The sequence below is a fragment of the Cricetulus griseus genome, chromosome X (assembly GCF_003668045.3).
Source record: "Cricetulus griseus strain 17A/GY chromosome X, alternate assembly CriGri-PICRH-1.0, whole genome shotgun sequence".
Taxonomy (NCBI): Eukaryota; Metazoa; Chordata; class Mammalia; order Rodentia; family Cricetidae; genus Cricetulus; species Cricetulus griseus.
The window spans coordinates 43,913,186-43,940,049 of record NC_048604.1 but is presented as its reverse complement, the minus strand read 5'-3'; the positions used below and the strand labels follow the sequence as shown (position 1 = coordinate 43,940,049).

The following is a 26,864-nucleotide window of genomic DNA, read 5'->3' as shown; positions in this document are numbered from 1 at the left end:
GAAAACAAGGGCAGTACATGTATGCATGCAGGCAAAATGCCTATAGACAGAAAAGACTATAAATAAATCTACATTTTTCATTGTCATCAAATTTCCATTGAGTCTTTTTAAAAAGTCCTTTATTAATGAGACCAAGAAACTCAAGAGGTCTTGCTGATTTTTCTGGTATCAATATATCTTTTATTATTAGTGTGGCTGTTTTTGTTTTGTTTCTTGACACAGGCTTTCTCTGCAAAATAGCCTTGGCTGTCCTCGAAATCATTTCGTAGGCCATGCTGATCTTGAACTCACAGAGGTCTGCCCACCTCTACTTCCCCCACAGTGCTAGTCTTCCTAAAGGGAGAGACACTGTTTCCAAATGCTGAGTTCTATCAATTGCTGAGTGCCACCTACATCATCTTAGTTATGCTTCTCAATTGGTTCCCTTCTAAGGAAGGCATTTAGCTTTGAGGGAAATGTATGGAGACAAGGGAGGACTATGTCTCGAGAGGCGTTTCCCCTGTGCAGGAACAGTTGCACAACAGGGTTGTTAATGAAGCATGACATCAAAATAGCTATGCTCAGGGCATTTCTTCTGTACCCCTCATATTGAAAATCCTTTCTTTTCCTGTACAATATATCCTGATTACAGTTTCCTCTCCCTTTAGTACCCCCAGTTCCTTCCTACTCCCATGTCATCCAGTCCCTCCCCATTTGTGATTCTGATTAGAAAAGAACAGGCTTCTAGCAGATGAAACAACACATAATTAGAGTAAGAAAAAAATAACATAACATACAGGCTGGACAAGGGAAACCAACAGAAGGAAATGAGAGGCCAAGAGAAGGCGTGAGAATCAGAGACCCCCTGGTTCACACAGTCTGGAGTTCCATGAAGATGCTAAGCTGAAAGCTTTGCTATGGACACAGAGGACTTGCTGCTCTATGACTGCATATGAGCTTTGTTCAATTGATTTAGAGTCGGTGTTCTCCTGGTGGCCTCTATCCCCTATTGCCCTTACAAGTTTTCTGCCTGTGCCTTTCAGGGTTCTATGATCTCTTAGTGAAGGGATTTGATGGAAACAGCATAGAGGCATCCCATTAAGACCTTAGTGTTCCAAGGTCTGTCTCTGTCTCTGTATCTGTCTCTGTCTCTGTCTCTGTCTCTCTCTGTCTCTCTCTGTCTCCCTCTGTCTCTCTCTGTCTCTCTCTGTCTCTCTCTGTCTCTCTCTCTCAATCTCTCTCTCTCTCTCTCTCTCTCTCTCTCTCTCTCTCACTCACACACACACACACACACACACACACACACACACACACACACACACACACACACACACACGCACCTGCCTGTGGGTATCTGTAATTTTTTTCATTCGGCAGGAGGATGAAAATTCTCTGATGAGGACTAAACTCTGATGTATATAGCAGAACACCATTAAGACTTACTTTGTCACTACTGGGGAAAAACCAGCATTGTTTCCTTTACCACTAGGTCTCAGGGCTATCTAGTGCCTGGTTTGTGGTCACGAAGGCAGTATCAGGTAGGGATTCCATCTGGTACAGTGGCCTTAACTCAAACCAGACTTGGGTGGTTATTCCCATAAGCTTTGTGCTACCATGCTACCATGGCCCTAGTATATTTGTAAGCAGGACTGCAATGTAGATCAAAGGACTTTGGCCTGGTTGAGAGTTGTATTTCTCTTTTGGAAGCCTGAACAGTACCTTCCTATACTAGAGACACTGTGATGCAGTAATGATGGTTGTATGTAGGCACCAGCTTGACCTGTCCACATCCAATGAGTTGTGTGAGTATCCCTCAGCTATGGGCCCTTGCTGTCAGTAGATGGAGATCAACCTATTGTCTTGACATCTGCCTGAGGTGTATGGGGATTTCCATGGGTCCCCTTTGGCCAACATCTCAATTATAGGTAAACCAGTTAATGGAAGTTTTGTTTGATGACAAGAGATTTACAGTGGGACTATGTCTCCTCCCAGTATTTGCAGATATCATCAGGATTGCCTTCTTATATTTTGCAAAGTTTTCACTGTACTAGATTTCCATACCACCCCTCAATTGCCCCTCCTTCTAGCTGTGTCTCACTGCATTCCCTCTCTCAAACCCATTTCCCTCCCCCTCCCAACCCTATGCTGCTTTTCTAGACCCCTCCAGCCCACCCATAAAATCTCAGCTATTTCCCACATTCAGGGTGATCCTTGTGTCCTCATAGTCTGGTGGTCTATACCTAATCTCTCTGTGAGTTTATGTTGTAGCTTGGGTATCATTTATTTAACCTATAATATCCACATATAAGCATATGTACACCATATTTATCATTCCGAGTCTGGGTAACCTCACTCAGGATGAGTTCTTTTGCTCCATCCATTTGCATAAAAATTTCATGAGGTCATTTTTTAAACAGTGGAGTAATACTTTGTTGTATAAGTGCACCATGTTTTCTTTAACCATTCTTCAGTCGAAGCACATCTAGGCAGTTTTGAATTTCTGGGTATTGTGATTCCAACAAGAATGAACATAGTGAGCAAGTGTCATTTTGGTAGCTGAAGCGTCCTTGTGGAACATGCCCAAGACTGGTATCTCTGGAAGGAGAGGTAGATTGATTTCCATGTGGAGTGGTAGTCACTGTAAATCAAAGGAGAAAAGCTCACAGAGATTGAAGCAGCAAACACTGGGCTTGCATGAGTCTGCACCAGGTCTTCTATGTATGTATCGTGGCTTTAGTATATTGGGGGTATTCCGTATTTGTATTTTTATGGAAACCCTGAGTGTGTGAACAAGTGGGTCTCTGAGTTTTTGGTTTTCTGTGGACTCTTTTCCTCCTGTTTGTTTGCATTTCCAACTTTTATTTGATAGTTTTGTTTTGTCTTACTCTAATTTAGTTTGTTGTGTTTTACTCTTATGTCTACAAAACCTGTTATTTTTAGAACAATTTTATGTATTGAAAGAATCTGAAACTAGTACTGAGGGCTTCTTTAACAACTAACAAATTTTAAGATAGTAATGTGAAACATTAAGAATTTTCATGAACACGCCATGTGTTCTCGGTCATTCTTGTAGCAACTTGCTTCTAGACTTGTCAACACTTGCTTTTTACATGCGTGAACCAAGATCCAGACACTGCTCTCCTCTGGATCACAGCAGAGGCCTCTGTGCTCACAATCACATATGAACAGCACTGCTCTTGGCGACAAGCTACCATGGCTAACAGCACTGAAGTCAGACCACTTAGGGCTCCACAGGGGCTGATGTTAGTCAACAAGGGCCCAGTAGGTCCTGACCAAGCTCAGCTTGGTCACACCTAGAGGTGCTGGCCATCCTTTTTGAGCAGCATGAGACAGAAGGGTGACTTCACCCCGGAAGCCAGTCGAAGACTGGGCAGTCCTCCCTTCCTACTCCTGCCATGAGAGCTGAAGACAAAACTGAAAGCAGACACCTAAATGTGGTGAGTCGGCTGACCACTGAGTCCACAAAGGATCCACAATCCCTGTGGCACCCATGTATGCTATTAATTTTACATACATGTCTGCACACAGGTATCCATATGACTGCTGCTCAGATGCAAGCCAAAGACTCTTGTGGAAGAAAGAGGACAGTCCCACAACCCTGATGATAATAGTGAGTTGGCCCGGGATAAATTCTAGGCCTGCTTAAAGAAGATTGGAAGCACAGAGCCATGTCCTGGACTGTGCATTGGGCTGGACACATTGTAAACACTGAAAAAAGGGCAGTGCCCTCTAAATCTTCACAAAGCATGTACACTCAAATATGTACACAATGAGTTCAGAAAGTTTAAAAGAACCCCTATAGAGTATACACAGGATTTAAATTGTCTCAGGAGCTGCTTTCCTGCTGCAGGAGGAATGTGATGTTGTCAGATGGCTGTGTAAGGTGTTGCCACTGTCCTCTCTGGAAGGAGTCAGAGGCCTTGGGCCAGACTCAGAGGCAACTAACCATCACATGCCTTGCTAACCCATAGCCATACTGCCAGGTGAATCCAAGAGACTCAGGGCACAAGGTACCTACCGGCTCAGGGGTAAAGCACTCCATCTAAAGGAAGATTTCTGACCGAAAAATATATTTCATTATCTAATGGTAGATCAATCAATTTTGACCCCCTAGAGTTTCAACAGAATGATTTATGGGAATTTCCTGATCTGCGAACTCAGGGGGCCCATGAGAGAGATGTAGGACACCCAGACCATTTCTTGTTTTGCTTCTCTAGAAATGCAAAATGTTGAAAAACTTTAAAGGCCAATGTGTTCTTCCGAAGGCAGTCCCACGCTCTCCCACTAGGCAGGCAGGACACAGATGCCTGAAGCGCCATGTGGTTGGACAAGGCCAGCTGAGCCAGAAGGCCACAGGAAGATTAAGAGAAGGAAGACCCCCAAGGGCTTGAGGGCTCAGGTTGGACGCTGGGAAGTGAGACTAGCTGTCTTCATCCTCCTGGTCCTCATGCTCATCCTCTGGGAAGTGAGCTTGCTTCTTTGGAACATTCTGTGCAGACACTGGGTCAGGTTCTCAATACAGTCCGTCACGGGGTGCAAACATAAAAAGAGGACAGCTGGTATCAGGAGGTTGTGATGCTGATGCTGTCTCCATGGCACATTTCCTGTATCTTCTGTCCATCTAAAGACAGCCGTGCAGTGTGACAGCATAGTCTTCAGCTAGACCACTGCGGGGATCTCCGTCTGACAGAATGAGAGCCAGGGGCAGATGGATGTGACCCCGATGGTTTGCACGTTGGTGTGGACCATGGAAGTCGCAGCTGCTGCAGCTGTATATGGTGTACTGGCCATGGGGTGGAGTGGTCAGCCAACTCACCTCCATTGCCCTCAACAGTGTTGATAGGGTGTCCATCCAGGGAGACATCTACGGTCGACAGGCATGAGGAGGGGCCTCTGAAGATCACCACTTCATTGAAGACTTGGTAGTACATGACCTGCTTTCGACCCTCTGTGTCCAGGCCGTTTTCACTGAGGCCATTATGATACCGTCAATTTGAACTTACACCACAACCGAAATTTGAATGGATGGGCCTGAATAATTGCAAGTGTTTTTTATTGTTAACCTGCCTAGTTTTGAAGAATATAAAGTTTATTATTATTATTATTATTATTATTATTATTATTATTATTATGCTTTGAATGACAATATATTGGTTTCTCACCTAAGAATTTCTATAAATTTGATATTAAAACACTCAATGGGTAACCATAAAGTATACTCAAAAGAACACATGCAGTTCCTTTCAGTCCGTACAAGTGCTGGATCAATTGGCCACCCTTTATATACGCTCTAATGGCCACTCAACAGCACGAGGGGCTGTAGCTCAGTGGTAGAGCTCCTGCTTTGCTCCCATGAAGCCCTGGGTTCGATTCCTGGCATCTCCATCTCGTTTATAACTGTTCCCTTTCAGAATCTGTTCTCTTTTTAACTGTTCCCTTTCAGGATTTATTCGCACAAGGTGTATCCGACTTTAACTTCTTGTAATGAGCTGATATTTGCATAGCTACTTAGTGGATGAAATTGCTCATCCGTCACATGACAACAATGTTCATCTATGAATATCAGGACATATCGGTGGAGACCACCATCGTCCGGTGAGAAGAAAGTAATCATGCCTCCAGGGATATGCTTTCTTGTAACCAAAAACTAAGCTCTGCTTTCCTGCTGGTGGCCGCTTTCCAGAGGGTACGATTTCTAGGGTGATAACAAGGGTGAAGAATTCTTGCAGTGAGAGAAAGAGAGGGAGGGCTGGGCGGAGCCATTGCTAGTTACTGAACACAGGAAGCATTTGTGGTTGTCATAGAAACCTGGGGTCATTATGGCGAACGATTACAATGGCTACCCAGGCGACGTCCTGGAAAGGAGAATTCCTGGTGTGTGCACTGAGCGAGTTTCTGGGTTCCCGGAGGTGAGTACCTGAATCTTCCTGAGGGTGGGGAGGCAGATGCAGGGATCCCACACCCAAGTAGATTCACTCTCCCTTCGAGATTTGCAGCCAGGTGTCTGCAGAAGGAGAGAGAGTGGGGACCATTCTGCCTCCTGCATGTGCTGTGCTGTCTGGACCTGGCTGTGCTGGAGCCATAGGAGGAGTGTTCTGGGGGAGGGAGCAGCAGGGAGATAGACAGTAGAGTGAGCTCTCTCTGATCCCAGCATGCTGCTCCTTGAAAAGGGATCAGATTGCTCCCGCACGGGATCTGAGGGACACAAAGCAGGAAAGTCTAAAGACTAATCAGTGATTACCTCAGATGCCTCTGTAATATGCAGTTGGTTAGAGGATTATTGTTCCTCCTTATTAGTTTGTGAGTTAGTTTGGTTTTGAGACAACGTTTCATTGTGTCCTACCCTGGCTGGGAACTCTCAATGAATCTCCTGCCTCAGTTGCCCTGTGAAGGGATTACAGGTGTGGGACACTGTGTACTTGTCACCAGTTTGTGATTTTAATGTACTTTTTTGTGGGTCCCACCTTCCCTGCTGACCCTGATCTCTCCTCAGAATCCCTGCACTGAAGCTCTCTGCATATGGCATTAAAATTTTTATTTAATGTTTTATAAAGAGAACCAAACCTATCAATGTCCCCTTGAACAACACACCTACTTCTTTCGAATTTCTCAGTTTCTATTGACTGACTTTGTGAGCTTTTCTATGTTTTTCATGGGAATGATTTACGGTATAAGTTTGTGCAACTTTCTTCGTCATAGACTGGTATCTTTTCAGTTCTGATCTTTACATTTGGAAGCACAGGCAAAATTTAGGTATTCCTACTTTCCGTAGCATTTAGTTATATTTTTAATTCTAATTAATTTTTATTTAAAGTAAAAGGAATCTAAGATTACATACCATTCACACTACCTTCTGCTCACATCATCTTACCCCCCCCACCAGTCACCCACCATTCCTGAGAGAGCATTATGCCTTCCATAATGTGTCATCGTCAAAGTGTCTCACACCATTTCGTTGAGGACCTAGTCTCTAGGCCCTCCCCTGTGTGTCTAGACTGCGAGAATATCCTTCCTGGTGTGTCTAGACTGAGAGAGTGTCATCCCCCGTGTGTCTAGACTGAGAGAGTGTCCTCCCCAGTGTGTCTAGACTGACAGAGTATCCTCCCCTGTGTGTGTAGACTGAGAGAGTATCCTCCCCGGTGTGTGTAGACTGAGAGAGTGTCCTCCCCCCTGTGTGTAGATTGAGAGAGTGTCCTCCCCAGTGTGTCTAGACTGAGAGAGTATCCTCCCCCGTGTGTGTAGACTGAGAGAGTGTCCTCCCCTGAGTGTGTAGACTGAGAAAGTATCCTCTCCCGTGTCTGTACACTGAGAGAGTGTCCTCCCCCGTGTGTCTAGACTTTGAGAGTGTTCTCTCCCATGTGTAGCCTGTGAGAGTGTCCTCCCCCCTGTGTTTAGACTGGAGAGTTTCCTCCTCCGAGTGTCTAGACTGAGAGAGTATCGTCCCCTGTGTTTCTAGACTGAGAGAACATCCTCCTGCTTGTATCTAGACTGAGAGAGTATGCTCCCCCCTGTGTGTACATTGAGAGAGTGTCCTCCCCAATGTGTCTAGACAGAGAGAGTGTCCTCCCCCAATTTTGTAGACTGAGAGAGTGTCTTACCCGTGTGTGTAGATTTAGAGAGTGTCTTCCCCCATGTCTAGACTGAGAGAGTGTCCTCCCCTGTGTGTCTAGACTGAGAGAGTATCCTCCCCCTTGTGTCTAGACTGAGAGTGTATCCTCCGCCTTGTGTCTAGACTGAGAGAGTATCCTCCCCCTTGTGTCTAGACTGGGAGAGTATATTCCCCATATTTCTAGATTGAGAGAGTATCCTCCCCCCGTGTGCCTAGACTGAGAGAGTATCCACCCCCGTGTGTATACTGAGAGAGTGTACTCCCCCGTGTGTCTAGACTCAGAGAGTGTCCTCCCCCGTGTTTCTAGACTGAGATTGTATCCTCCCCTGTGTGTCTAGACTGAGAGAGTGTCCTCTCCCTTGTGTCTAGACTGAAAGAGAATCCTCCCACTTGTGTGTAGACTGAGAGAGTATCCTCTCCATTGTGTCTGAACTGAGAGAGAATCCTCCCCCTTGTGTGTAGACTGAGAGAGTATACTCCCCCGTGTGTCTAGACTCCGAGAGTGTCCTCTCCTGTGTGTGTGTACTGAGAGAGTATCCTCCCTCCATTGGTCTAGACTGAGACAGTGTCCTCCCACATGTGTCTAGACTTAGAGAGTGTCCTACCTGTGTGTGTAGATTGAGAGAGTATCCTCTCCTGTGTGTGTAGACTCTGAGAAAGTCCTCCCCGGTGTGTCTAGACTGAGAGAGCATTCTCCCCCGTGTGTTTAGACTGAGAGAGTATGCACCCCTGTGTTTCTAGATTGAGAGAATATCCTCCCCAGTATGTGTAGACTGAGATAGTGTCCACCCCTGGGTGTGTAGATGGAGAGAGTGTACTCCTCGGTGTGTCTAGACTGAGAGAGTTTCCTCCCCAGTGTGTGTAGACTGAGAGAGTATCTACCCCTGGGTGTGTAGATTGAGAGAGTGTCCTCCATGGTGTGTCTAACTGACAGAGTATCCTCCCCAGTGTGTGTAGATTGAGATATTTTCCTCCCCCGTGTGCGTAGATTCAGAGGGTGTCCTCCCCAATGTGTCTAGACTGAGAGAATGTCCTCCCCTCTGTGTGTAGACGGAGAGCATGTCCTCCCCCGTGTGTCTAGACTGAGAGAGTGTCCTCCCCCCTGTGTTTAGACTGAGAGATTTTCCTCCCCCGTGTGTCTATATTGAGAGAGTAACCTCTCCTGTGTTTCTAGACTGAGAGAGTATCCTCCCCCTTGTGTCTAGACTGAGAGAGTATCCTCGCCCTTGAGTCTAGACTGAGAGAGTATCCTCCCATTTGTGTCTAGACTGAGAGAGTATCCACCCCCGTGTGTATACTGAGAGAGTATACTCACCCATATGTCTAGACTCAGAGAGTGTCCTCCCTCATGTTTCTAGACTGAGAGAGTATCCTCCCCCATGTGTCTAGACTGAGAGAGTGTCCTCCACCATGTTTGTGGACTGAGAGAGTGTCCTACCCGAGTGTGTAGATTTAGAGAGTGTCTTCTCCCGTGTCTAGACTGAGAGAGTGTCCTCCCCCTTTCTTGTAGACTGAATGCGGGTCCTCCCCCGTGTGTCTAGATTGAAAGAGTGTCCTCCCTCGTGTTCGTAGACTGAGAGAGTGTCCTCCTCCTTGTGTGTAGATTTAGAGAGTGTCTTCCCTTGTGTCTAGACTGAGAGAGTGTCCTCCCCCTTTCTTGTAGACTGAATGCGGGTCCTCCCCCGTGTGTCTAGATTGAAAGAGTGTCCTCCCTCGTGTTCGTAGACTGAGAGAGTGTCCTCCTCCTTGTGTGTAGATTTAGAGAGTGTCTTCCCTTGTGTCTAGACTGAGAGAGTGTCCTCCCCCTTTCTTGTAGACTGAATGCGGGTCCTCCCCCGTGTGTCTAGATTGAAAGAGTGCCCTCCCTCGTGTTCGTAGACTGAGAGAGTGTCCTCCTCCTTGTGTGTAGATTTAGAGAGTGTCTTCCCCCGTGTCTAGACTGAGAGAGTGTCATTCTCCGTTTGTATAGATTGAGAGAGAGTCCTCCACCCTGTGTCTAGACTGAGAGAGTATCCTCCCCCTTGTGTCCTGAATGAGAGAGTGTCCATCCCCATGTATGTAGACTGAGATAGTGTCCTCTGCTTTGTGTAGACTGAGAATGTTTCCTCTCCCGTGTGTGTAGACTGAGAGAGTGTCCTCCCCCGTGTGTAGATTGAGAGCATGACCTCCCCCGAGTGTCTAGACAGAGAGATTGTCCTCCCCTATGTATGTAGACTGAGAGCGTGTCCTACCCGTGTGTATAGACTGATATACTGCCCTTTCCACTGAGTGTAGACTGAGAGAGTTTCCTCCCCCAGTGTCTAGACTGAGAGAGTTTCCTCCTCCAGTGTCTAGACTGAGAGAGTTTCTTCCCCTGTGTGTCTAGACTAAGAGAGTAAACTACCGAATATGTGTAGGCTTAGAGAGTGTATTCCCCCGTGTGTGTAGACCTAGTGAGTGTCTTCCCCCATGTGTGTACATTGAGAGAGTTTCCTCACTGTGTGTGTTGACTGAGAGAGTGTCCTTCCACATGTGTGTAGACTGAGAGAGTGTCCTCACCCGTGTGTGAAGACTGAGAGATTGTCCTCCCCCGTGTGAGTAGACTGAGAGAGATACCTCTCCTGTGTGTGTAGCGTGAGAGAGTGTCCTCCCCCATTTGTGTAGACTGGGAGATTATCCTCCCCCCTGTGTCTACACTGAGAGAGTATCCACTCCCTTGTGTCTAGAGTGGGATAGTATACTTCCCTGTGTTTGTAGACACAGAGAATATCCTCCCCAGTGTGAGAAGACTGAGAATGTATCCACCCCTGCGTGTGAAGATTGACAGAGTGTCCTTCACCGTGTGTCTAGAATGAGAGAGTATCCTCCCCCATTTGTGTAGACAGAGAGAGTGTCCTCCACCTTGTGTCTAGACTGAGAGAGTGTCCTCCCCCTTGTGTGTAGACTGAGAGAATATCTTTCCCGGTGTGTGTAGATTGAGAGAGTGTCCTTGCCCATGTGTGTAGACTTAGAGAGTGTCCTCCCCCGTGTGTGTAGATGGAGAGTGTGTCCTCCCCCTGTGTCTAGACTGAGAGAGTGTCCCCCACCGTGTTTGTAGACTGAGAGAGTGTTCTCCCCCTTGTGTGTAGACTTAGAGAGTTTCTTCCCCGAATGTCTAGACTGAGAGAGTTTCCTACCCTGTAGTCTAGACTGAGAGAGTATCCTCACCCATGTGTGTAGACTGAGAGAGTGTGCACCCCTGTGAGTGTAGATTGAGAGATTATCCTCCCCTGTGTGTCTATACTGAGAGAATATTCTCCCCCATATTTGTAGACTGAGAGAGTATCCTCCCCCGTGTGTCTAGACTGAGTGTCCACCACTGTATATGTAGACAGAAAGAGTGGCTTCCCCCGTGTGTGTAGATTGAGAGAGTGTCCTCCTCTGTGTGTGTAGACTGAGAGAGTATCCTCCCCCATGTGTTTAGACTGAGAGAGTGTCCTCCCCCGTTTGTGTAGATTGAAAGACTGTACTCCACCCTATGTCTAGACTGAGAGAGTATCCTCCCCCTTGTGTCGTGAATGAGAGAGTGTCCTCCCCCGTGTGTGTAGACTGAGATAGTGTCCTCCACCCACTGTGTAGACTGAATGAGTTTCCTCTCCCATGTGTGTATACTGAGAGAGTGTCCTCCACTGTGTGTAGACTGAGAGCATATCTTCCCCCGTGTGTCTACACTGAGCTAGTGTCCTCACCTGTGTGTGTAGACTGAGAGAGTATCCTGCCTCGTGTGTGTAGATTGAGAAAGTATCCTCCCCCGTGTGTGCAGACTGAGAGAATATCCTTCATATAAGCTCTAATCGCCACATAGCTCACCGTGGGGGTGTAGCTCAGTGGTAGAGCTCCTGCTTTGCGCGCATGAGGTCCCGGGTTCGATTCCCGGCGTCTCCAATGCTTTTTTTTTTAACTGTTCCCTTTCAGAATCTGTTCTCTTTTTAACTGTTCCCTTTCAGGATCTATTCACACAAGGTGTGTCCGACTTTAACTTCTTGTTATAAGCTGATATTTGCATAGCTATGTAGTAGATAAATTTTCTCATCTGTCACATGACAACAGTGTTCATCTATAATATTAGGACATATCAGTGGAGACCAGCATAAGTCTGGCGAAGAATGTGGTCACGCCTCAAGGGATATGCTTTCTTATAAAAAAGAAGCTAAGCTCTGCTTTCGTGCTTTCCGGCTGGTGGCCGTTTCTCCGGTGGGTTTGGTTTCTAGAGTGATAAGAAGGGTGAAGAGTTCTTGTAGTGAGAGAAAGAGAGGGAGGGCTGGGCGGAGCCATTGCTGGTTACTGAACACAGGAAGCATTTGTGGTTGTCATAGAAACCTGGGGTCATTATGGCAAACGATTTAAATGGCTACAGTGCAGGAAGTTTAGGCATGTGTCACCAACCTGCGTTTCAGTAAATCTTTGCTCCACAAGCTGCAGAGACCCACCGCCACATTTGTTCTTTATGCCAGCTGCCCTCTGAGTTAGGGCCCAAATTAATTCCCAGAATCCTCTTTGACTCCTAGTCCTGTCAAAATTGCTGTTTCATTGGCCAAACAGACCTTTATTCAGCAATCAATAAGATAAACATACACAGAAGTATTTCTACCATCAAATCTGGGGTTAACCTAGTTTGTTTTTTTTTCTTTTTTCTGTTGTTGTTGTTGTTTTTCGAGATTTTTTTCTTGTTTTGCTATTTATTGTTCCTTGTATATTTAGTGAAGGCTTTGAGAAAAACCTTGCAGTTTCTCAAACAGACGGATTGCGCATCTTGGGCATCTCTCTATAACGGTGTTCCACAGTCCTGTCATACATCCATGCTATGTAACCATGGTAGTCTCATAAGCTCACTACTACAATTCACAAAATCCTGAAGGGAGATACATTATTTCCAAATGCTGCGTAATGTCTATTGTGGTCCCATCTAAACCATCTTAGTTATGTTTCTCAATTGTTTCCCTTCTAAGGAAGGCATTTAGCTTTGAGTGAAATGTATGGAGACAAGGGAGGACTACATCTCGAGAAGCATTTCCCCTGTGCAGGAACAGTTGCACAACATGGTTGTGAATGAAGTACGGCACAAAAATAGCTACCCTCAGGGCATTTCTTCTGTACCCCTCATATTGAAAATCCTTTCTTTTCCTGCACAATATATTCTGATTAAATTTTCCGGTATCTTTACTACCGCTGGTCCTGTGCTATACCCCTGTCACCCAGTCCTACCCCATTTGTGATTCTGAATGGAAAAGAAAATGCTTCCAGCAGTGGGAACAACATATCACATATTTAATTGAACTAAGAAACAAAACCTATGACATACAGGGTGGAAAAGGGAGCTAACAGAAGGAATGGAGAGAAGTCAGAAAGGCAAAAGAATCAGAGACCCCCTGGTAAACACAGTCTGGATTTCTATGAAGATGCTAAGCTAAAAGCTGTGCTGTGTATACAGAGGACCTGGGGCAGAGTCATTCAGGATCTGCGTATGCTGCTTCAGTCTCTATGACTGCATATGAGCTTTGTTCAATTAATTTAGAGTCTGTGTTCTCCAGGTGGCACCATCCCCTATGGCCCTTACAAGTTTTCTACCCGTGCCTTTCACAATTCTATGATCACCCAGAGAAGTTATTTGATGGAAACATCATAGAGATATCCATTTGATATCTTTTTGTTCCAAGGTCTTTCTGTCTGTCTGTCTCTCTTGTGGTCTGTTTGTCTCTGTCGAGGCACATCTAGGTAGTTTTGAATTTATGGGTATTGTGAGTCCAACAGGAATGCACATTTTGCAAGTGTCATTTTGGTAGCTGATGGGTCCTTGTGGAACATGCCCAACACTGGTGTCTCTGGAAGGAGAGGTAGATTGATTCCAATATGGATTGATAGTCACTCTAAATCAGTGGAGAAGAGACTGAAGCAGTAAACACTGGGAAAGCAAGAGTATGTGCCAGGACTTCTATGTATGTGTCATGCCTTTAGTATATTGGGAGTACTTTTTATTTGCATTTTTTGAACGTCTGATTGTGTCAACAAGTGGGTCTCTGAGTTTTGGATGTGTTTTTGGACTCTTTTGCTCCTATTGGTTTACATTTCCAACTTCTATTTGATAGTTGTGGTTTGTCATATTCTAATTTCTTTTGTTGTGTTTTCCACTTATCTCTCAGGATCATGTTATTTTCTTGTTTTAAACAAGTTCATTTATTGCAAGAATCTGAAAATAGTAATTAGGCCTTCATTAAGAACTAATGAATTTTAAATATTAATGTGAAACATTAAGAATTTACATGAAAATTCAATGTGTTCTGGGTCATATTGTAGCAGCTTGTTCTAGACTTGGCAATACTTGCTTGTTAGATAGGGAACCATGCTCCAGACCCTTCTCTCCTCTGCATCACAGCTGAGACCTCTGTGCTCACAATCACATATGAACAGCACAGTTCTGGGGACAAGCTACGACAGCCAACAGCATGGAGGTCAGGTCACATAGGGCATCATAGGGGCTTACTTTAGTCAACAAGGGCCCAGAAGAAGAAAGCTCAGCATGATCTCCCCTAGAACTGCCTGCCACTTTTTGAGCAGCATGAGACAGAAGGGTAACTTCACCCCGGAAGCCAATCGAAGACTGGGCAGTCCTCCCTTCCCTACTCCTACCAGGAGTGGTGAAGACAAAACTGAAAGCAGATACCTAAATGAGGTGAGTGGGCTGACCACTGAGTCCACAAAGGCTTCACAATCTTTGGGGCAACCATGTAACTATTTATGTTACATACATGTCTTCCCACAAGGATGTATATGGTTGCTGCTCAGATGCAAGCTTAAGACTCTTGTGGAAACAGAAGGACAGGTCCACAAACCTGATGATAATAGTGAGGTGACCTCAGATAATTTCTATCCACTGTTTCAGGAAGATTGGAAGCACAGAGCCCTGTCCTGGATCGTGCACTGGGCTGCACACATTATAAACACTGAAAAAAGGGCAGTGCCCTCTAAATCTTCACAAACCATGTACACTCAAATATGTACACAATGAGTTCAGAAAGATTAAAAGAAACTCTAAAGAGTGTGCACAGGATTTAAATTGTCTCTGGACCTGCTTCCCTGCTACAGGAGGAATGTTGTTTTGTTAGATACCTGTGCAAGGTGTTGCCACTGTCTTCTATGAAAGGAGTCCTAAATATTGGGCCAGACTCAGAGACCACTATCAATCACATGCCTGGCTAACCCATAGCAAAGTTGCCACGTGACACGAAGAGCTGCAGGGGGAAAGGTACCTACCAGCTTTTAGTGAAAACACTGCATCTAAAGGATGATTTCTGACCAAAACTTTTAATTATTATCAAATGGTAGATCAGTCCATTTTGAGCCCCACAATATTTCAACAGAATTATATAAGGGAATTCCTGACCTGAGATGTCAGGGGACCCATGAGAGAGATGTTGGACACCCTACCCAGGCTTGAACAGCCATGTGGTTGGACAAGGCAGCTGAGCCAGAAGGCCATGGGTAGAGTAAGCTAAGGAAGGCCCCCAAGGGCTTGAGGGCTCAGGTTGGAGTCTGGGAAGTGAGAACAAGCTGTCTTCATCCTCCTGGTCCTCATCCTCATCCTCTGGGAAGTGAGCTTACTTCTTTGGAACATTCCAGTGCAGACACTGGGCCAGGTTCTCGATATCGTCCCTCACATGGTGCCGACACAGAAAGAGGACAGCTGGTTTCAGGATGTTGTGATGCTGATGTTGTCTCCATGAAACATTTCATTTCTCTTCTGTCCATCAAAAGACAGCCGTGCAGTGTGACAGCATAGTCTTCAGCTAGACCACTGCGGGGATCGCCATCTGACAGAATAAGAGCCAGGGGCAGATGGGTGTGACCCCGATGACCTGCACGTTGGTGTGGATCATGAAGTTCCACCTGCTACAGCTATATATGGTGTGCTGGCCATGGGGTGGAGATGACCTCTCCATTGCCCTGTGCAGTGTTGATAGGTTGTCCATCCAGGTACACATCTATGTTCGACAGGGATGAGGAGGTGCCTCTGAGGATCACCATTTCATTGAAGACTTGGTATTACATGACCTGATTTCAGCCCTCTGTGTCCAGGCCGTTTTCACTGCTGCCATTATGATACTGTTAAGTTGAACTTATAACAAAACCTAATTTTGAATTCAAGTGGATAGGCATGAAAAATTGGAAGTACTATTTATTGTCAGTTTACCTTGTTTGGAAGAATAAAAAGTTTATCATGATAATTACTATTATTATTCTTTGAATTACAATGCATTGTTTTCTCATCCAAAAAATGCCATAAAATTATTATTAATACACTCAATGGGTGTATTAACCATATAGTATACTCAAAAGAATCCATGCAGTACCTTTCAGGCCCTACAAGTACTGGATCATTGTCCCACACTTCATATATGCTCTAACCCCAAAGTACTCTGAATGGGGATGTAGCTCATTGGTAGGGTTCCTGCTTTGCATGCAGGAGTCCGTGGGTTTGATTCCCAGCATCCCCAAAACTTTTTAACTGTTTGCTTTCAGGATCTATTCTCCCTTTAATTGTAACATTTCAGGATCTATTCGCACAAAGTATGTCAGATTTTAACTTCTTGTTATGAGCTTATAGTTGCATAGCTACTTAGTGGATGAAATGGCTTAACAGTCACGTGACAACCAGTGAGGTGAGGAGAACCTGGTCATTCCCACAAGGATATGCTTTCTTATCACAAAGAAACTAAGCTCTGCTTTCCTTCTGGTGGCAGGTTCTCCATGGTATGATTTCTACGGGGATAACAAGAGTGAAGAGTTCTCGGAGACCGAAAAAGAGAGGAAGAGCTGTGCAGAGCCATTGCTGGTTACTGAACACAGGAAGCATTTGTGGTTGTCATAGAAACCTGGGGTCATTATGGTGACCGTTTTCAATGGCTACCCAGGTGATGTCCTGGAAAGGAGAATTCCTGCTATTTGTACTGAGTGAGCTTCAGGGTTCCCGGAGGTGAGTACGTGAATCTTCCTGAGGGTGGGGAGGCAGATGCAGGGATCCCACACCCAAGTAGGTTCACTCTCCCTTCGAGATTTGCAGCCAGGTGTCTGCAGAAGTAGAGAGAGTGGGGACCATTCTGCCTCCTGCATGTGCTTTGCTGTCTGGACCTGGCTGTGCTGGAACCATAGGAGGAGTGTTCTGGGGGAGGGAGCAGCAGGGAGATAGACAGTAGAGTGAGCTTTCTCTGATCCCAGCATGCTGCTCCCTGAAAAGGGATCAGATTGCTCCCCCACAGGATCTGAGGAACATAAAGCAGGAAAGTCTAAAGACTAATCAGATTTCCTTGAGATGACTCTGTAATATGCAGTTGGGTAGAGGATTATTGTTCCTCCTTAGTAGTTTGTGAGTTAGTTTGGTTTTGAGACAATGTTTCATTGTGTCCTACCCTGTCTAGGAACTCTCAATGAATCTCCTGCCTCAGTTGCCCTGTGAAGGGATTACAGGTGTGGGGCACTGTGTGCTTGTCACCAGTTGGTGATTTTAATTTCCTTTTTTGTGGGTCCCACCTTCCCTGGTGACCCTTATCTCTCCACAGAATCCATGCCCTGAAGCTCTCTGCATAAGGCATTAAAATTTGTATTGAATGTCTTATAAATAGAACCAAACCTATCAATGTCCCCTTGAACTGCTTCACCTACATCTTTCGAATTTCTCAATTTCTGTTGTTGACTGAATTTGGGAGCTTTTATATGTTTTTCATGGGAATTATTCATAGTATAAGTTTGTGTAACTTTCCACCTCATGGACTTGTACATTTTCAGTTCTCATCCTTGCATTTGGAAGCACAGGCTATTATAAATTTTAAGTATTCCTCTTTGCCAGGGCATTCAGTTATACTTTAATTCTTTAAGTAGTTTTCATTTGAATTAAAAATAATCTTAGATTACATACAAATCGCACTACCATCTACTCTCATACTCTACATAACCCTCCTCCACGAATCCCTCATCAATTCCTGAGAGAGCATTAGGCCTCCAATAAAGTGTCATCATCAAAGTCTGTCACATCATTAGGTTCAGGACCAATCCCTAGTCCCTCCCCCTGTGTGTGTAGACTGAGAGAGTGTCCTCCCCCTTGTTTATAGACTGAGAGTGTCCTCCCCTGTGTGTGTAGACTGAGAGAGTGTCCTCCCCCGTGTGTGTAGACTGAGAGAGTGTCCTCCCCCGAGTGTGTAGACTGAGAGAATGTCCTCCCCCGTGTTTGTAGACTGAGAGTATCCTCCCCTGTGTGTGTAGACTGAGAGAGTGTCCTCCCCCGTGTGTGTAGACTGAGAGAGTGTCCTCCCCTGTGTGTGTAGACTGAGAGAGTGTCCTCCCCCATGTGTGTAGACTCAGAGAGTGTCCTCCCCCGTGTGTGTAGACTGAGAGAGTTTCCTACCTCGTGTGTGGAGACTGAGAGAGTGTCCTCCCCCTTGTGTGTAGACTGAGAGAGTGCCCTCCCCCGTGTGTGTAGACTGAGAGAGTGTCCACCCCGTGTGTCTAGAGTGAGACAGTGTCCTCCCCCGTGTGTCTAGACTGAGAGAGTGTCCTCCCCCATGTGTGTAGACTGAGAGAGTGTCCTCCCCCGTGTGTGTAGACTGACAGAGTGTCCTCCCCCGTGTGTGTAGACTGAGAGAGTGTACTCCCCCGTGTGTGTAGACTGAGAGAGTGTCCTCCCCCGTGTTTGTAGACTGAGAGAGTGTCCTCCCCCGTGTGTGTAGACTGAGACTGTTTCCTGCCTCCACAGGACAAAAATTCTGGTTGTACTTCCAGAGGCAGGAAAAGACTGCCCAGGCCCCCAACTGACAGCTGTGTTCAGGGGGCCTGGACAGTCTTATTCTGGCTCCCCAGGTGACTGGCTGGGGGCCAGGAGGACTGACTTTGTAAGGTCAGGCATTTCATTGCTGCTGATTCCTCTTTCCAACTGGATTATGTTTGGCTCAGTGCTTAGCTGTCTGGTCTCGAACTCGCAGTGATCAGGCAGCCTCTGGCTCCAGAGTGCTAGGACTAAGTCGTGAGCCACCAGAATCCTGACTGCTTTCATTCATATATAGGGTATTTCATTTTGATTCCAGGCGATTTCCCTGTGCCTGTTTGGTTTATTATTGGATGTCTTTTCGGTGATATCTCCACTTAGGTACAGTGACATGGATTTTCTTCTATGTGTTCTCTTCTATGTGTTCACTCCAGAGTAAGGCTTAAGTTTATATTCTTAATTTCTTTGAGATGGAAGCCTTACAAATGTTTATTTTGTTTTGAAATCACCTTGTTACCCTATATGACAGCATCACCCTACAAAGCCAAGTATTAGGCAAGTGGATGGAAACAGAAGAAACCATTCTTAGCGAGGTAACCCAGTCACAAAAAAAAAGCATGATATGTACTCACTCATACGTGGATTTCAGACATAGAGTAAAGGATTGCCAGCCTGCACTCCATGATTCCCAAGAGGCTGTAATCAAGGAGGACCCTAAGAGAGACATACATGGTCCCCTGGATTTGGGGAAAGGACAAGATCTACTGAGCAAATTGGGAGTAAGGGTAGAGGGGAGAGGGAACTAGGAGAGTGAGAAGGGGAAAAGAAGAGGGATGAGGAAGACATGGTGTGGCAGGTAGATTGAGTTGGGGGAAGAACAGAAGTGAGCAAGATAAGAGATACTATAATAGAGGGAGCCATTGATGGTTTAAAGAGAAAACAGGCACTAGGAAAATGTCTGGAGAGATACAAGGATTTTGCTTACATAGAAGTATTCATTTGAGACCATTCATTATTTATCTAGTAATTTAGACTAAAGTTCCAGAGGGGAAACAAAAATGTGATATGAAGGATCTAATTATGTCCAAGCTCTTTCTTGAAATTCACATGCCAAAGTAAAGAAAGCATAATTCCCCAAAGCCTGAACTTGCATGTAATTGGGTAGATTTTGTTGAGTTCATCAACATGAACTTCCCACTTTAAAATTCTTTTACTCAAGGATGGAATGTCAGCTGAGCAGTTAAGAGAACAATTGTTCTTGCAGACCACATACGTTTCGTTCACATCTAGAGGTCAGGAGCTTCAAAAGTGCCTGGAACTACAGCTCTAGGCCTTCTGGCATTATTTTGACACTTTGAATTTTGTTTACAATCTGAAAAAGAAAAACCATATGATCATCTCACTAGATGCTGAAAAAGCATTTCACAAAATTCAACACCCTGTCATGATAAAGATCTTGGAGAGATCAGGGATAACAGGAACATTCCTAAACATAATAAAGGCTATATATGGCAAACCAACAGCCAACTTCAGTCTAAGTGGAGAGAAAATCAACATGATTCCCCTAAAATTAAAAACATGACAAGGCTGTGCAGACTCTGCATACCTCTTCCATACTGTGCTTGAACTTCTTTCTAGAGAATAAGTCAACAAAAAGGGAGACCAAGGGAATACAAATTAGAAACAAAGAAGAAAAACTATCACTGTTTGCAGATAATATGAGGGTCTACATAAGTGACCTGAAGAATTCTACCAGGGGACTCCTACAGCTGATAAACACCTTCAGAAAAGTTTCAGGATACTATTTAACTCAAAAATTCAGTAGCCCTACTATATATAGACAATAATCATGCTGACTAGGAATTCTCATCTGCTAGCTCAGTCTTAATAATCATAAAGCTATATATTTTATAAGATGTATCACTTAGAGGAAGCCTTCCACTTGTGCCCTCTTTTGGCAGTTGATTACATGGCTACTCCATAGCAGAGACCAGGAGGAAGAGAGAAGGGCCGACATCCTTCTTGCCCTTGCTTATATATGTGTCTCCCTGCTATGTCACTTCCTGCCTGAATCACCACTTCTTTACTAATACCTCAGAATCCTCCTTGACTCCTAGTACAGCCTAACTTGGTGCCTCATTTGCAAACAGTACTTTATTTATCACCCAATAAGAGAAATACATACACAGAAGCACTTCCCACATCCAGAGAGTGTTGCTAAATTTGATATTAATGCTTTATTTTGTTAGTAATATTCTGGTATCTTTGTATTTCTATTGTCCAATATAAAGAAAAGAAACAATATATTCCTCTCCTTAATGGTTTCTCATGGATCTGACACAACTTTCTCCATTCCATCAGTGCAGGAAGTTTAGGCACGTGCCACCAATCTGTGTTACAATAATCTTTGCTCCACAAGCCGCTGAGACCCACTGTCACTTGTGTGCTTTACGTGAGCCACCTGTCCGAATTAGGGCCCAAATTAATACACAGAAACTTGTATTACCTTCAAATGCTGGTTGACCAATGACTAGGATTTTCATCTGCTAGCTTTGTGTTAATTATCATGAATCTAAATATATTACAAGACTAATCTTATAGAGGATGCCTTTTGCTGGTGCCCTCTCTTTCGGTGGCTCACATCCCACCACTGTAGGAGGCAAAGGGAAAGGGGATACTTCCTGTCTCTACTTGCTTAAATGATTCTACTTGCTATGTCACTTCCACCCTGGATCACCACATCTCTACTACATTTCCCAGAATCCTCCTTGACTCCTTGTCCTGTCTCACTTGCTGTTTCATTGGCCAAACCGAACTTTATTCAACAATCAATAAGATAAACATACACAGAAGTACTTCCATCATCAAATCTGGGGTAAACCTACTTTTTTGTTTGTTTGTTTGTTTTTTTGCTGTTGTGGTTGTTTTTGGGGATTTTTTGTTGTTGTTGTTTTGCTATTTATTGCTCCTTATCAATTTAGTGAAGGCTTTGAGAAAAACCTTGCAGTTTCTCCCACAGAAGGATTGCACATCTTGGGAATCTCTCTGTAGTGGTGTTCCACAGTTCTATCATACATCCATGCTGTGTAACCATGGTAGTCTCATAAGCTCACTAATACAATTCACAAATTCCTGAAGGGAGATACATTATTTTCAAATGCTGAGTAATGTCTATTGTGGTCCCATCTACACCATCTTAGTTATGCTTCTCAATTGTTTCCCTTCTAAGGAAGGCATTTAGCTTTGAGTGAAATGTATGGAGACAAGGGAGGACTATGTCTCGAGAGGCATTTCCCCTCTGCAGGAACAGTTGCACAACATGGTTGTGATTGAAGTGTCACACAAAAATCGCTACCCTCAGGGCATTTCTTCTGTACCCCTCATATTGAAAATCCTTTCTTTTCCTGTACAATATATCCTGATTACAGTTTCCTCTATCTTTACTACCCCCAGTTCCTTCCTACTCCCATGTCATCCAGTCCCTCCCCATTTGTGATTCTCATTAGAAAAGAACAGGCTTCTAGCAGATGCAACAACACATCGAAAAATTAATTGGACTAAGAAAAAAAATGGATACAGGGTGGACAAGGGAGCCAACAGAATGAATGGAGAGCAGGAGAGAAGGCAATAGAATCAGAGACCCCTGGTTCACACAGTCTGGATTTCCATGAAGATGCTAAGCTGAAAGCTTTGCTCTGGACACAGAGGACCCGGTGCTGAGCCTTCATGCAGCCTATGTGCCTGCTGTTTCAGTCTCTATGACTGCATATGAGCTTTGTTCAATTAATTTAGAGTCTGTGTTCTCCAGGTGGCCTCCATCCCCTATTGCCCTTACAAGTTTTCTACCTGTGCTTTTCAGGGTTCTATCATCACTGAGAGGAGTGATTTGATGGAAACATCATAGAACATCACTTTAATATCTTTTTGTTCCAAGGTCTGTCTGTCTATCTGTCTGTCTGTCTCCCTCTCTCTCTATTTTTGGTTCCCTGTCTGTTTATGTCTCTCACGTGGGTACCCTTGGGATTATGTAATTGTTTCTAGTTGCTGCAGGATGAGACTTCTCTGAGGAGGAGTGAAATCTGATGACTATAGCAGAACACCATTAGGATAAATTTTTCCACTACTGCGGAAAAATCAGCATTGTTTCCTTTAACACTAGGTCTCAGGGCTATCTAGTGTCTGGTTTGTGGTCCCGAAGGCAGTACAAATTAGGGCTCCATGTGGTAGAGTGGCGTTAACTCAAAGCAGACATTGTTTGGTTATTCCCATAAGCTTTGTGCTTCAATGGCCCTAGCATTTTTTGTAAGCAAACTGCAATGTAGATCAAAGGACTTTGGCCTGGTTGAGAGTTTTATTTCTATTTTGGAGCCTATACTAAAGACACTGTGATGTAGTAATGAGGTTTGGATGTAGGCACCAGCTTGACCTGTCCACATCCATTGAGTTGTGTGTGACTATTCCTCAGCTACGGGCCCTTGCTCTCATTATCAACCTAATGTCTTGACATCTGCCTGAGTTGTTTAGGGAGTTCCATGGGTCCCCTATGGCCAACATTTCAATTTTATGTAAACCATTCATGGTAATGGAAGTTTTGTTTGATGACAAGAGATTTACAGTGGGAATCTGTCTACTCCCATTATTTATAGATATCATCAGGATTGTGTTTTTATATTTTGCAAAGATTTCACTTTAATAGAATTACATACCACCCACAAATGCCCCTTAATTCTACCTGTGTCTCCCTGAATTCCCTCTCTATAACCCATTTCTTCTATCCCCCTACAGACCACCCATAAAATCTCAAATATTTCCCGGTATCTGGGAGAATTGTGTTTCCTCATAGTGTCTTCCCCTATACATAGTCTCTCTGGGAATTTTGTCTGAGGTTTGGGTAACCTGTTTTTAACCTATAATATACACATAGAAGCATATTATATCATATTTACACTCTGTTTCTGTGTCACCTCACTCAGGAATATATTGTTTTGCTCCATCCAGTTGCATGAAAATTTCATGGTGCCAGATTTTAAACAGTTGAGTAAAAATTGTTGTGTAAGTGCAGTATGTTTTTTTTAACCATTCTTCAGTCAAAGCACATCTAAGTAGTTTTGAATTTCTGGGTATTGTGAGTCCAATAAGAATGAACATGATTGAGAAAGTGTCATTTTGGTAGCTAAAGCATCCTGGTAGAACAGGGCCAAGACTGATATCTCTGGAAATCTATTGATTTCCATATGGAGTGATGATAGTCACTCTAAATCAATGAAGAAAAAAATCACAGAGACTGAAGCAGCAAACAATGGCATTGCATGAGTCTGTGCCAGGACTTCTATTTATGTATCGTGCCTTTTAGTATTTTGGGGGTATTTCGTGTTTGTATTTTGTTGACCCTATGATTGTGTGAACAAGTGGGTCCCAGGTTTAGGATGGTTTTGTGGACTCTTTGCTCCTATTGTTTTACATTTCCAATTTCTATTTGATAGTTGTGTTTTGTCATCACCTAATTTATTTGTTGTGTTTTCCTCCTATCTCTCAGGATTGTGTTATTTTCTTGTTTCAAACAAGGTCATTTATTGCAAGAATCTGAAAGTAGTAATTGGATCTTCAGTAATTACTAATGAATTTTAAATATTAATATGAAACATTAAGACTTTACATGTAAAATTCATGTGCTCTGGGTCATTCTTGTAGCAGCTTCCTTATACACTTGTCAACACTTGCTTTTTAGATAGGGAACCATGCTCCAGACCCTGCTCTCCTCTGCATCACAGCAGAGGCCTTTGTGCTCACAATCAAATATGAACAGCACAGGTCTTGGGACAAGCTACAACAGCCAGCAGCAAGGAAGTCAGGCACATAGGGCACCATGTGGGCTTACTTTTGTCAACAAGGGCCCATTATGTTCTGACTTTCACAGCAGAAGAAAGCCCAGCATGATCTCAGCTAGAGATGACTGAGAACCTTTTAGATCAGCATGAGACATAATGCTGACTTCACCCTGGAAGCCAGTTGAAGAATGGACAGTCCTCCCTTCCTACTCCTGCCATGGGTCTGGAAGACAAAACTGAAACCTGACAACTAAATGAGGTGACTTGGCTGACCACTGAGACTACAAAGGCTCCACAATCCTTGGGACAACAATGTATGCTATTTATTTTACATGCATGTCCACACACAGGGCTCTATATATCTGCTGCTCAAATGCAAGCCTAAGACTCCTGTGGAAGCAGAAGAACAGGAGCACAACCATGATGATAATAGTGAGGTGGCCCCAAATAATTTCTAGCTGCTGCTTAAGTAAGATTGGAAGCACAGAGCCCTGTCCTGGACTGTGCATTGGGCTGGACACATTGTAAACACTGAAAAAATGGCAGTGTCCTCTAAATCTTCACAAAGCATGTACACTCAATTATGTACACAGTGAGTTCAGAAAGTTTAAAGGAACCTCTAAAGAGTGTACACAGGATTTAAATAGTCTGAGGAGCTGCTTTCCTGCTACAGGAGGAATGTGATGTTGTCAGATGGCTGTGCAAGGTGTTGCCACTGTCTTCTCTGGAAGGAGTCAGAGGCATTGGGCCAGACTCAGAGGCAACTAACCATCACATGCCTTGGTAACCCATAGCCATACGGCCAGGTGAATCCAAGAGACTCAGGGCACAAGGTACCTACCGGCTCAGGGGTAAAGCACTCCATCTAAAGGAAGATTTCTGACCGAAAATTATATTTCATTATCTAATGGTAGATCAAAACATTTTGACCCCCTCAGAGTTCAACAGAATGATTTACTCCAATTTCCTGATCTCTGATCTCAGGGGGCCCATGAGAGAGATGTAGAACACCCAGACCGGTTCTTGTTTTGCTTCTCTAGAAATGCAAAATGTTGAAAAATTTTAAAGGCCAATATGTTCTTCCGAAGGCAGTTCTACGCTTAACCACTAGGAACGCAGGACACAGATGCCTGAACAGCCATGTGGTTGGACAAAGCCAGCTGAGCCAGAAGGCCACGGGAAGATTAAGAGAAGGAAGGCCCCCAAGAGCTTGAGGGCTCAGGTTGGATGCTGGGAAGTGAGACCTAGCTGTCTTCATCCTCCTAGTCCTCATCCTCATCCTCTGGGAAGTGAGCTTGCTTCTTTGGAACATTCCGTGCAGACACTGGGTCAGGTTCTCATTACAGTCCGTCAAGGGGTGCAAACATAGAAAGAGGACAGCTGGTATCAGGAGGTTGTGATGCTGATGCTGTCTCCATGGCACATTTCCTGTCTCTTCTGTCCATCAAAAGACACCCGTGCAGTGTGACAGCATAGTCTTCAGCTAGACCACTGCGGGGATCTCCATCTGACAGAATGAGAGCCAGGGGCAGATGGATGTGACCCAGATGGCCTGCACGTTGCTGTGGATCATGAAGTCGCAGCTGCTGCATCTGTATATGGTGTGCTGGCCATGGGGTGGTGCTGACCTCTCCATTGCCCTGTACAGTGTTTATATGGGATCCAAACAGGTACACATCTACGGTCAACAGGCATGAGGAGGGGCCTCTGAAGATCACCACCTCATTGAAGACTTGGTAATAGGTGACCAGCTTTCGACCCTCTGTGTCCAGGCCATTTTCACTTAGGCCATTATGATACCGTCAAGTTGAAATTAAACCAAAAACGAAATTTGAAATCAAGTGCATGGTCCTGAATTATTGGAATTATTTTTTATTGTTAGCCTGCCTTGTTTTGAAGAACATAAAGTTTTATTATTATTATTATTATTATTATTATTATCATTATTATTATCATTATTATCATTATTATTATTATGCTTTGAATGACAATAGATTTTCTCATCTGAGAAATGCTATAAAATTGATATTACAACACTCAATGGGCAGCCATAAAGTACACCTAAAAGAACACATGCAGTTACTATCAGGCCTTACAAGTGCTGGATCAATTGCCCACACTTCATATATGCTCCAATCGCCAAAAAGAAGGCCAAGGGGGTGTAGCTCAGTGGTAGAGCTCCTGCTTTGCGCGCATGAGGTCCCGGGTTCGATTCCCGGCATCTCCAACGCTTTTTAACTGTTCCCTTTCAGAATCTGTTCGCTTTTTAACTGTTCCCTTTCAGAATCTGTTCGCTTTTTAACTGTTCCCTTTCAGAATCTGTTCGCTTTTTAACTGTTCCCTTTCAGAATCTGTTCGCTTTTTAACTCTTCCCTTTCAGAATCTGTTCGCTTTTTAACTCTTCCCTTTCAGGATCTATTTCACAAGGTGTGTCCGACTTTAACTTCTTGTTATGAGCTGATATTTGCAGAGCTACGTAGTAGATAAATTTTCTCATCTGTCACATGTCAACAATGTTTACCTATGAATATTAGGTCATATCGGTGGAGACCAGCATAAGTCTGGCGAAGAACGTGGTCACGCCTCAAGGGATATGCTTTCTTATAAAAAAGAATCTAAGCTCTGCTTTCCTGCTGGTGGCCGTTTCTGCAGTGAG

At 44.3% G+C, this 26,864-nt stretch overlaps 1 long non-coding RNA gene and 2 other non-coding genes across 5 annotated transcripts in view; all 3 read left to right on the top strand.

The window, feature by feature from the left end:
• LOC113837577 overlaps positions 1 to 26,864 on the top strand; it is an 82,861-nt gene that overhangs the window by 2,865 nt on the left and 53,132 nt on the right. Inside the window, exons 2-4 of one of the 3 annotated variants that reach the window (XR_004771434.1) lie at positions 16,366 to 16,598; positions 24,298 to 24,467; positions 25,297 to 26,049. This is a non-coding gene — a long non-coding RNA (uncharacterized LOC113837577). The other 2 variants (XR_003488257.2, XR_003488256.2) reach the window with 2 other exon arrangements.
• Positions 11,441 to 11,512, top strand: Trnaa-ugc. Its single transcript has one exon. It is a non-coding gene; the product is annotated as a tRNA-Ala (tRNA).
• Positions 26,364 to 26,435, top strand: Trnaa-ugc. The gene has a single exon. It is a non-coding gene; the product is annotated as a tRNA-Ala (tRNA).